This window comes from Mus musculus, chromosome 3 (genome assembly GCF_000001635.26).
Source record: "Mus musculus strain C57BL/6J chromosome 3, GRCm38.p6 C57BL/6J".
Lineage (NCBI taxonomy): Eukaryota > Metazoa > Chordata > Mammalia > Rodentia > Muridae > Mus > Mus musculus.
This window is the reverse complement of record NC_000069.6, coordinates 91,063,568-91,075,952: the sequence shown is the minus strand read 5'-3', so window position 1 is coordinate 91,075,952 and position 12,385 is coordinate 91,063,568. Positions and strand designations below refer to the sequence as shown.

The 12,385-nt window shown below is 41.4% G+C and overlaps 1 pseudogene across 1 annotated transcript; it reads right to left on the bottom strand.

The window, feature by feature from the left end:
* Positions 1–760: 760 nt before the first annotated feature.
* Positions 761–4,291, bottom strand: 4930529C04Rik (RIKEN cDNA 4930529C04 gene; annotated as a pseudogene). The gene has a single exon (NR_033593.1). The product of NR_033593.1 is annotated as an RIKEN cDNA 4930529C04 gene (transcript).
* Positions 4,292–12,385: the final 8,094 nt, after the last annotated feature.

Below are 12,385 nucleotides of genomic sequence, written 5' to 3'. Positions count from 1 at the left end.
TGTTGTAAACGTGTCATATCATGCACTGGTGAAGTCCTAAGCATGACTTTAAAACTTGGATCCAATTTCAAGGGGCTCATGATAAGCGGGATATCTCTGAGTTAACTGACTGTGTAAAACCTGAATGCAACACCTGACATGGGACCATTCTCATGACCAATTAGCCATGTGATTGACACTCCATGATATGCCCAAGTTCAGTTTTGTTTTCAAATGCATGGTTCTGTAAACAGCTTCCAGAATATTCTCTCTAGGACATACTTTTGGAGCCTGTGGGTAAGAACTGTTCAGTCAGGATGGCTTAACCTCCACCTCCTATTTACAGGTTTCATTTAACAGCCACAAAAGCTGTTTTGTTGCAATTAAAATATTTAATTAAAATACACCACCTGATTTGTGGTTTTTACACAACTGAATAAAAACCCTACATAATAAAATTGTTTACATCTTCCTTTCATTCTAGTAAAACAGATTACTATCCCATCAAAACAAAAAAAAAAAAAAAAACCTTTATAGTTTTAAACCTGATCATCCTATTTCATAGTTGCCAAGACCGTTTCTAGTGGGCTTCTGAAAACGCACCTTGACACCTGACCTGAAGGAGGAGTAAGGCACATGTGGATATTATGGTGAGAATTGGCAGGTAGCCCCAGATGCCTGGTCTGGTGTCCTACATGGCCCTGCCAGGCAAGTCAGCCCTGGTATAATAGCTAGCACTCTGAAGAACATTTCCAGTCTGGTGGCTCCATCTCTGAGTTCAATACTGTAAGCATATTAAAGGAAGATTCACTTTTAAAAAGATGAGCTTTTCAAAATGCTCCATCATGAGCCTGGGCTGGCCAAAGCTGCCAGCATCCATGGGTGTGCTGAACAGCTTTTCTGAGGGGACTGTCCTTGGGGGACAGCTCAGAAATCGGACTGCTAAGGTAGACAGCCCAGGCCACGATGACCGCTTTAGGTTCCAGTAGGTAAGTGGGTCATAGTTGTGTTCCAGCACCTCTTCCTCCAAATACGCAAGCACCATGTCTTCAGGTAGCTTCTCTCTCTGATCTCTCTTTACCGGTGCAAGTGACCAAAGGCTCTCCTCTGTGCCAAAGTCTTTTAGTGGGGACCCTGAGTCACAGCCATTGGAGGTGGCAGTGTCCTCTGAGGTAGAATTCAGTATTTCTAGCTCCCTGATTAAGTCTTGCCTGTACTGCTCTGCCTCCTCCTCTGTGAACAGGGAAGCTTTGTAGCGAGGGTCCAGCAGTGTGGCAAAGATGTACCTGGGGTCATGGAGGGTGGCAGACAGGCGGATTGCCATGGCTTCCTTCAGGGACTTAAGCATGGTATCAATGCCCATGGTCTCCCCAAACAGCATCTCCACTTTTCTGCTGAGGATGTGGATCATGGGGATGACCTGGCTCAGCGTAGACATGTGAGCACTCATCTCTCAGCTTGCAGCATCAAATGGTCTCAGCACATGGCACACAGACTGCATGACCTCCCACTGGTCACAGCTGATCAATTCTCTGAAGTTACACTCAATGGATACCTCATTAACTGCCCTCTTCTGCTCAATCAGACGTTCAAGCATGTGGAACGATGTGCTCCACTTAGACAGTACATCCTGGATCAGCTGGTGCTGTGGCAACTCGTACTTTTTCTGCAGTTCTGCTAACTTCTCTCTTGCTCTGGGTGACCGATGGACCCGCTCACACAGGTTCCGGGCAATACTCAGTAAGTTCTGCACCATCCTCTGGCTCTTGATAGCCTCGCTCACAATCAGATTCACTGTGTGACTGAAGCATTGCACACTTGAGTGTTCACCCTCACTCAGCATCTTCCCTATGCTTGGATTGTTAGTGACAGTGATGCCAATCTGAAGGCCAATGGAAGTCACCCAGGCTTCCCACCAACACTCCAGCTGCTTCTGAATGCTATTTCCACTATAGTCACAGTCGACCTGTGACACATCTAAAAGTGCTGAGCAATGGTGGTTCTCACAATGTGGTCAGACAGCGGATGCGAAGGTGACCCAGTGAGCTGTAAGGGTCAGGTATTCACGAGTCTGGCTACTCGTCCATATTCCAAAGGTGAAGTGAACCACACCACTCTCAGCTTCCTTCAGATGTGACATAATTATCTGTTTCACATTGTCATACATACCTGGGATAGTTGTTCTAGAGAAGTAGGAAGGGGAGGGTAAAGAGTACTGAGGTTTCAAGTATTCGAGCAGCCTGTTAAAGCCAACGTTGTCTACAAGGGAGTATGGCTGAAGGTCAAGTGCAATCATTTCAGCTATGAGACTTGTGATTTTTTTTTTTTTTTTTTTTTTTTTTTTTTTTTTGCAACTGGATGAGAGTCATAGAACTTCTCTGTGGAGTTACGGAAAGAGGAAGGCCCTGAGAGCTCTATGCCCAGAGGCCTCCGAATTCCTGGAGAACGGGGCAGAGTGGCCTCTGAGACATCATTCTTGAGTACATGGCCATGAAACTGCTGCAGATGTCTCAGGAGACAGCTGGTGCCCAGGTTGGTGGGCTTCTTGCCCCTGCTGATGGTCCGGCCACAGTGCAGGCACACCACCTTTGTTGAGTCTGCTGAACAAATAGAAAAGTGATTCCACAGCTTTGAGGTCTTCTTGCTATTAGTAGGAAACACACCTTGATGGTTTTTTCTGACCACTGCTGGCAAGTCAGTTAATTTGGAGGAGCTTTCTGCAGAAGCCAAAGTGGCATATGGAGAGTGTGCCAAACTTGCACCCAGAAAGTCCTTCTAGTTACCAACCACCTCAGTGTGGCGTCTGTACAGGTGTCGCATCAAACAACTGGTGCCAACATCTCCCTTCTTTCCCCGACTAATAATGCAGCTACAGTACTGGCACACTGCTTTGAGACTGTCCATGGGGGCCAGGGAAAAGTGATGCCAGACTTCCGACTTTAGTCTTCTCATCACCTTCTTATTTTGCTGGAAGACAGTGCCTGATTCAAACCTTGGATTTACTGTGTCTGCTGGCTGCTTCTCTGGAGAAGACACTACAGAGGCCTCCCCCAAATCATCAGAGGATGACAACATGGACACATCTTCCCAGGACACATCCCCAGGATTAGTGTGTGATGACAGGTCCTCAGGAAGCCTGTCTGGGGATGAGGCAGAACAGGACTCTTTGACTTGTTTGCCTGGAGACAACGATGCGGAGTTGAGATTCCCCTTCTGGGGGCAGCAGGTCAGGCAGCAGGATTGGGGGCATAGGGTACGATGGTGAGATGCCTGTGTTGCCTCCGTTCTCCTGCAGTACAATGGAGCGATGTGCTCTCCACATGTGCCTGATGAGGCAGCTTGTGCCCAGGTCCTTCCCGTTTTTCCCTCTACTGAACTCATTCGTACAGTGGACACAGACAGCCTTGGAGCTATCGAGGGGTGACAAGTAGAAGTGCTTCCAGACGGCTAACCTCCTCCTGGACCCAGGTGTGCTTTTGTGAAGAGAAAGGTTTCTGTCTGCCACAGTTTCTGAAGTGTCGTCATAATGGAGCATAGAGAGGTTGGGGGAGGAGCCTGCCAAGGCCTCCTCTCTGCTGTACTTTTCAGTGACAGACACATCAGAGGACAACTCTTCAGAAGAAACTACAGTCACAGACTCTTCCATTATTTGATCAGGGGATGGGATCTTGGGAGCCATTTTCTGGACAAGTCTGACAGGCGAGAGCACAGTGCTAAGGTCTCCCACATCTGCAGGCTGTGGTGGAAGCAACAGAGAGTGAGGGGAAAAGGAGGACCCTGCCGATAGACTTCCATTTTCTTGAATGAGCTTGGTGGGGTGTGCCCGCCTCACATGTCTCATGAGGCAACTTGTACTCAGGTCTTTCTCATTCTTGCCCCTACTGAACTCTTTCATACAGTAAGTGCAGATCGCCTTAGTGCTATCTCGAGGGGAAATAAAGAAATGCTTCCAGGCTGGAGACTTCTTCCTGGAGCTTATGTGTCGACTGGAAAGAAGGCTCTGGGTCACAGCTTCCATGGCTACGTTGTACAGTGTACTAATATACTGGTAGAAGAGTGAGCCATAGTCATCCTCACTCTCGGCAGCTAAGAACTTCCCAGAGGGCTGACAGGCACAGCTCGCTGCCCTGATGTCTGCCTGTTCATCGCCACTGTCTGTCTGTCTCATATCCTCTGACTCACTTTTAAAGTCCACTTGTTCCAAACTGTGACAAGGAATTTGATCATCATCTTCCTCCTCTGTTTTAAAATTTACTTTGTAAGAAACAAAATCACTGTCCCCCTTGGGACAAGTTTCTTGCTTATCCTCCATGACCAACCATAATTATCCTGGTTGCTTTATCATTCTGACATCTTACATTAATAAAACTGCTTATAATGTCCACTTGTGAACCCTAAAGTAGATTTTATTCACTCTTTCATAATCTCATTTTCTAGGCTGTTTACTATGGCTAACCATGAATGTCACCGGAAAGCTCACACAAGCACACTGTCACAGGGCATGGAGTGCTGTTCTGTAGGAGTACTGCAACCAAATACTTCTTGTTGTATAAACCAATGTGTGCAGCATAGACTTCTTCCTCTTCTCCAAGACAGGAGCCCCACCGTCTTGAGGGCACACACAGTCCTTCATTTCCTATGCCCTCCTCTCTGTAGGTCAACCAGAAGTAGAAACTAAAGTAATTGAAGCCAGGTACATAAAAAGTGCAGACATGGGGTGAAGAGACAGTGACCATGGCCACTTATGGTCTCCATGCTTCTAGAGCTCTGCTTCCCAGTTCTCGCTCCAAACTCTAGGCCCATCAGAGACCTACAGACAGCGCGACGGGCGCGCCCATTCATTAGCCACTTTGTCTGACCCCGCTGCCACTCCCACCGCCCCAGCCCTGCCGCCTATGACACCCCTCCCAGGGCACCACGGGGGTCGGGGGCGGGCGATCATATGGTTTTTGTATTTGAGTTTTTTTAAATAGTGAAATTTGGTGATGGAATTGCATATATTAAACCATCCCTCCATCCCTGGGAACAAGCCTACTTGAACGTGGTGGATGATCATTTTGATGTGATCCTGGATTCGGTTTGTGAGAATTTTATTGAGCATTTATGCATCGATATTCATAAATGAAATTGGTCTGAATTTCTGTTTCTTTGTTGGGTCTTTGTGTGGTTAGGTATCAGCATAAATGCGGCATCATATAATGAATCAGGTAGGGTACATTCTGTTTCTATTTTGTGGAATAGTTTGAGGAATATTGGAATTAGGTCCTCTTTGATGGTCTGAGAGAACTCTGTACTAACCCATAAGGACTGTGCTTTTTCTGTTTGGGAGAATATTAATAACTGTTTCTATTTCTTTAGGTGAAATGTGACTGTTTAGATTGCTAGTCTGATCCTGAATTAACTTTGGTACCTTGTATCTGTCTAGGAATTGTTCTATTACATCCAGATTTTCCAGTTTTTGCATTAGGATCTGATGATATTTTGGATTTCCTCAGATTCTGTTGTTATGTCTCACTTTTCATTTCTGATTTTGTTAATTAAAATACTGTCCCTGTGCCCTCTAGTTAGTCTGGTTAAGGGTTGATCTATCGTGTTGATTTTCTCAAAGAACCACCTCTTGGTTTGGTTGATTCTTTCTATAGAATTTTTGTTTCTATTTTATTGATTTTAACCCTGAGTTTGATTATTCCCTGCCATCTACTCATCTTGGGTGAATTTGCTACCTTTTGTTCTAGAGCTTTTAGGTGTGCTGTCAAGCAGCTCCCATATCTCTCTCTTAGATTCTTTTTGACAGCACTCAGAGTTATCAGTTTTCCTCTTAAGACTGCTCTCATTGTGTCCTATAAGACTAGATATTTTGTGGCTTCATTTTCATTAAACTCTAAAAAGTCTTTAATTTCTCCCTTTATTTCTTCTTTGACCAATTATCATTGAGTAGAGTCCTGTTCAGCTTTCATGTGTATGTGGGCCTTCTATTATTTATTTTGTTATTGAAGAACAGCCTTATTCTGTGGTGATCTGATAGGATGCATGGTGTTATTTCAATATTTTTAGTACCTTTTGAGGCCTGCTTTTTGACTGATTATATGGTCAGTTTTGGAAGAGGTACCATGAGATGCTGAGACAATGTATATCCTTTTGTTTTAAGATAAAATATTCTAGGCGGGCATGGTGGCACACGCCTTTAATCCCAGCACTCAGGAGGCAGAGGCAGGTGGATTTCTGAGTTCGAGGTCTGCTGGTCTACAAAGTGAGTTCCAAGACAGCCAGGGCTTCACAGAGAAACCCTGTCTCGAAAAAAGAATGTTCTATAGATATCTGTTAATTATTTGTGTTTCATAACTTTGGTTTGTGTCACTGTGTCTCTGTTTAATTTATGTTTCCAGGATCTACCCATTGAAAGAGTGGGGTGTTGAAGTCTCCCAGTATTATTATGTGTTGTGCAATGTGTGTTTTGAGCTTTACTAAAGATTCTTTAATGAATGTGAATGCCTTTGCATTTGGAGCATAGATGGTCAGAATTGAGAGTTCATCTTGGTAAATTTTACTTTTGATGTGTACGAAGTGTCTGTCATCTTTTTTGATAATATTAGGTTGAAAGTTGATTTCCTTCAATATTAGAATGGCTATGCCAGCTTGTTTCTTAGGACCATTTGATTGGAAAATAGTTTTCCAGCATTTTACTCTGACGTAGTGTCTGTTATTGTTATTGTGATGGGTTTCCTCTATGCAGCAAAATGTTGGGTCTTGTTTATGTAACCAGTCTGTTAGTCTATGTCTTTTTATTGGGGTATTGACTACATTGATACTAAGAGATATTAAGGAAATATCATTCTTCCTTACTGTTATTTTTGTTGTTAGAGTTGAAATTTTGTTCATGTGGCTATCTTCATTTAGGTCTATTGAAATATTACTTTGTTGCTTTTTCTCAAGCTTAGTTTCCCTCCTTGTGTTGGAATTTTCCCTTTATTATCGTTTGAAGGGCTGGACTTGTGGAAAGATATTGTGTAACTTAGATTTTGTCATGGAATACTCTGGTTTCTCCATCTACATGTACTGAGGTTTTACTGGGTATAGTAGCCTGGGTTGGCATTTGTGTTCTCTTAGGATCTATATGACATCTGCCCAGGATCTTCTGGCCTTAATAGTCTCTGGGTAGATGTCAGGTGTAATTCAGATAGGTCTGCCTTTATGTTACTGAACTTTTTCCCCTTACTGCTTTCAATATTCTTTCTGTGTTTTGTGCATTTGGTGTTTTGATTATTATGTGACAGGAACAATTTCCTTTCTGGTCCAAACTAGTTGGAGTTCTGTAGGTTTCATGTATGTTCATGGACATCTCTTTCTTTAGGTTGGGGATGTTTTCTTCTTTAATTTTGTTGAAGATATTTGCTGGCCCTTTAAGTTGAAACTCTTCCTTCTCACCTATACCTACTATCCTTAGGTTTGGTCTTCTCATTGAGTCCTGGATTTCCTGGGTGTTTTGAATTATGATCATTTTGCATTTCACATTTTCTTTGATTGTTGTGTCATTGTTTTCTATGGTATCTTCCTCACCTGAGACTCTCTCTTCAATCTCTTGTATTCTGTTTCTTATGCTTGCATCTATGGCTCTTGACTTCTTCTCTAGGTTTTCTATTTCCAGAGTTGTCTCCCTTTGTGATTTCTTCATTGTTTCTACTCCCATTTTTAGATCCTGGATAGTTTTGTTCAATTCTTTCACCTGTTTGGATGTGTTCTCCTGTATTTCTTTAAGGGAGTTATTTATGTCCTTCTTATACTACTCCATCATCATCATCATGTGAAGTGACTTTAGATATATATCTCACTTTTCTGGTGTGATGGTGTATCTGGGACTTGCTAAGGTGGGAGAGTTTATTTCTGATGATGACGATTAACCTTTGTTTCTGTTGCTTCTGTTCTTATGCTTGCCTCACAACATCTGATTATCTCATGTGCTCTCTGCTCTCTATTTATCTGATTGTAGCCTGTCCTTCCTGTAATCTCAGTTGAGACAGAACTTCTCAGAGTCCAGGTTATATTGGGATCCTCTGATTCTGGGATCCTGTGATACTAAAATTCTGGGTGTTCTTGGCAGTCAAGCTTCATCTGACACCTTGATATCCTGGTGTGACCAAGCTCCTGGGATCCTGTCATCCTTGGATCCTAAGATTCTTTGTGTGTTAGTGCCCCTGTCAGTGATACCTCTCTCTGGGGACTGTGGGGCTGTCCACTGAGTTCAAATCCAAGGTAGACCAATGGTGACCAGAAGGAACCCAAGCCTCTGGTATAGCAGGATTCCTAGTCCATGCTCCAGCTTGCCCAAGGCACTCCAGGTTCTGCTGGAACAGATATTGTTTTCCACTCACCAGTGATCCTAAGTTCCTGAGTGGGCTAGGGCACCTAGGGATTAGAGAGTCCTCTGGGGACAATGGGATTGTATGCCTAGTTTGAACCCAAGGTGGTCAGGCACTTTTAGGTTTTATGGGATGATATTTTAAGTGGTCTGATCAGGAGACATTTAAAGGAATTTGATACCTCGGCAGTTATCATTATTACAATGTTATTTTTAATCTTAGTTTACTAGGTCTTCTCAAAACAGAGCCCTAGATAAGAATTTTGTAACATAAAAATGGGATTAGAGGATTTTACATGTCATAACAAGTGACACAGGGGAAAATGGAGATTGGAGATAGGGAATGGAAAAGAGGTTAGAACAAAAAATGCAGAATTTCATAGATGAAACTGATCAAAAAAGAGGTGAATTTAAGACTTGGCAACACAGGTTAGCAAACACTGTAATTAAAGATATAGGATTTTATAGGTTATGATTAGCAACAAAGAGAGGAAAATGAAGTTTGGAGACAGATTCTGGAAAAGATGTTAGAAGCAAAAATTCAGAATTTCATATATCAGACTAAACACAAAGAGATAGCAATAAAATTTGGAAACAGAGTCTAGAGAATAATTTACTGAAGTTACCAAACCAAAATATGGTAGATGCTACAATATCAGAATTTCAACATAAACAGAAATTAAAATTATGAAAGCATGGCCTATAAAACTAGATACAAAAACTTCTTTTTATTAGATATTTTCTTCATTTACAATTAAAATACTATCCCAAATGTTCCTTATACCGGCCCCCCACCCTGATCTCCAACCCACCCACTCCTGCTTCCTGGCCCTGGTTTTCCCCTGTATTTGGGGCATATAATTATTTTCAAGACCAAGGACCTCTCCTCCCAATGATGGCTGATTATGCCATCTTCTGCTACATATGGAACTAGAGACACAAGCTCAGGGTATACTGCTTAGTTCATATTGCTGTTCCTCCTCTAGGGTTACAGACCCCTTCAGCTCTTTGGGTACTTTCTGTAGCTCCTGCATTGGGGGCTGTGTGTTCCATACAATAGATGACTCTGAGCATCCACTTCTATATTTGCCAGGCACTGGCATAGCCTCACAAGAGTCAGCTATATCAGGGTCCTGTTGTCAAAATTTTGCTGGCCTATGCAATTGTGTCTGCCTTTGGTGTTTGATTATGGTATGAATCTCCAGATTGGGCAGTCTCTGCATGGTCATTACTTCTGTCTCAGGTCCAGATACATGAATTTATAAAGGAACATGAAGAGAAGAAAATTAAAACCTGGCAACATGGCCTAGATGAAATAGTAATTTATATGTCAGGATAAACAAAAAATAGAGAAAAACAAGGGCTGGAGACAGGAGCTTAAGAAAACACTAGAACAATGGATGTAACATCTCACAGATCAGACTGAGCAGCAGAGAGAAAATTATGTGGATTGGAAGAAAGGCTTGGAGGAGAATATTTTTAAATTATTCAAAATACAATAGATAGCAGAACATCAGAATTAAAATATAAAGAAAAAATTAAAATGTGGAAGCAGAACCTTGAACATAAAGTACGGGAACTTATGGAAGAGTATAAGTATCAAAAGGAGAGCTATGAAGCATGGGCACAGACCTTAAGGGAGGAACTTAAGATATCAATTAGGGAAAATACTCAGGTTAAGACAGAAGATAACATTGGAGAAAACCAACGAAAGGATGTTAGAAATCAGACTTTAGTTCATCTGGTTAGCATATAAAAAAGATCAACATATGATGATCATTCACAGAACTGTCAGGAGTTTGAATGACAACCCATGAGTCTGTTAGAAGTGAGAAAGCTTAAGGAAAGTGTCACTACTTTTGGATTGTATTTGCCATTTGGACAACAAATCCTGACTTCATGGGCTATTAAAATAGAATAATCGCTCAAGACTTGAAGGATATGGCAAAAGCAATATTAGAATCTGGGACATATTTCCAGTGGTTCTCATGGTGGGGAATAGAGGCCAAGGGGATAGTATGACAAAATAAACTCAGGGGTATCACTATTTCTAAAATTCAGCTATTTGAAGAAGGTTTTTCTGAGGTACAGATGCAGGCAGAATATGATGAAGAAACCTTGACATTACATAGTTTGGCAGTGCTAAATGTCCGGGGAAACTTCACAAAAATGGGAAAGACTTGAATAAACAGTCGGCAATGTCCAAAGGAATCATTCCCTGACTTTTTTCTAATGTAAATTTCTGCTGTAGAAAGGAGAATATTGGATTAGGAAGAAAGACACTTATCCAGTTTCAGGATTTTGAAAATGCAAATGGTGAATGTAGAGAAGTAATTAGACCATTGAAGGCAAGGACAGCATCAATAGATGAGTGGATTAGATATACAGTTGATGCTAGACCTCTTTCACTTGATATGACCTTAATTGGAGAAGCTGCCACTCGAGGCCTTGAAACAACCCAAATTTTAAATGTCTTAATTTTAGTGAGCAGTATGTTTGGTACATTTTTTTTGGTTTTTGTTTTTTTTTTTAATAAACAACAGAAAAATACAAATTAATCCCAAAAGAGAATCTATGCCTCCTGGAATAAATAAAAGATGTGGCAAAAGCTCATATTGTACTAGGTAATGTAAAGCAGCAACAGACAAATGGGGTAGCACCTTATCAAAAAATCCCCAGGAGAACTCTTGTAGGTCCAAGTACCAAACAGGGAAACTGCTCTTCCTCAGGAAAATTAAATAAGACTGCTCTGAAACAGCCACTCTGTGACCATTTAACAGGACTGAAGCAAATTCTATAGGCAATTCAAAAAACCTAAAGGGAATCCAAAAATGAATACTTTGGCAAACATCTATAGAGAATTAAAGTCCCAAGCAGAAGATAATTAGCAAACAATATAGAAATGGAAGGAATGGTCACTACTGGAGCAGATGTTACCATTATCTCTCCAAAATCTTGGTCTGCAGTTTGGCCCCTTTAAGAGATAGATAATCAATTTCTAGGAGTTAAGACTTTCTTATAAATAAAGCAAATCACCACCAAGTGGCTTAAATGTCCAGGTTTCTGATAGGAAAATTAAGGCCACAAGTGGCTGTTATAGACATAACCTTATGAGGAGGAAATCTATTACAACAGTAGAAAACAGCTTCTAGGCAGGTCATAAAATGGATCAGGCTCCTAATTAAAAAATATTAAATTAGTTAAGAAATGTTATCATAAAAAGTTACAGATGGTCCAGGTTATCCATAAAGATGATACAGCATGAGCTGACAGTTCAGATTTATGTTAAGGAGCCACTGCTACTAAAACATCAACAGCTGCCAGGCAGTGGTGGCACAAGCCTGTAATCCCAGCACTTTGCAGGCAGAGGCAGGCAGATTTCTGGGTTCCAGGCCAGCCCGGTCTACAAAGTGAGTTCCAGGACAGCCAAGGCTACACAGAGAAAAAAAAAACAAGAAACAAGAAAACAAAAAATAAACAAAAATGAAATACCATCAACAGACTTAACACTAAGTTGGTTAACTGACTAACCCATTTGAGTTGGCCAATGTTCTATTGCAAAAGAAAAATTACAGTCTTTAGACCAGCTAGTCCAGGAGCAGCTGGAAGCTTTGTATATAGAGGAGTCCTCCAGCCCTTGATATTCTCCGGTATTTTATATTAAAAAGAATTCAAGAAAATCTAGGATGTTGTCAGATTTCAGAGCAATTAATAAGGTTCTTTATCAGTGGGTTCTCTGCAGCTTGGAATCCCATTGTCTTCCTTGTTGCCTAAGGAATAGCCTACCATAGTGATTGATCTAATAGATTTCTTTTTCCACAATTCCTCTACATGAACACAATAAGGAAATATTTGCTTTCTCCCTTCCTACCTTTAATTGAAATTGTCCATTAAATAGATATTATTGAAAAAAACCTACCATAAGGAATATTAATAGTCCCACCTTGTTTCAATATTTTGTACATCAGCAATTGGAGATGATTCATAAACAGTTTCCTTAATTCACTATGTATCATTATATGGATGGTATCCATGTTAGTTTGGGTTTTA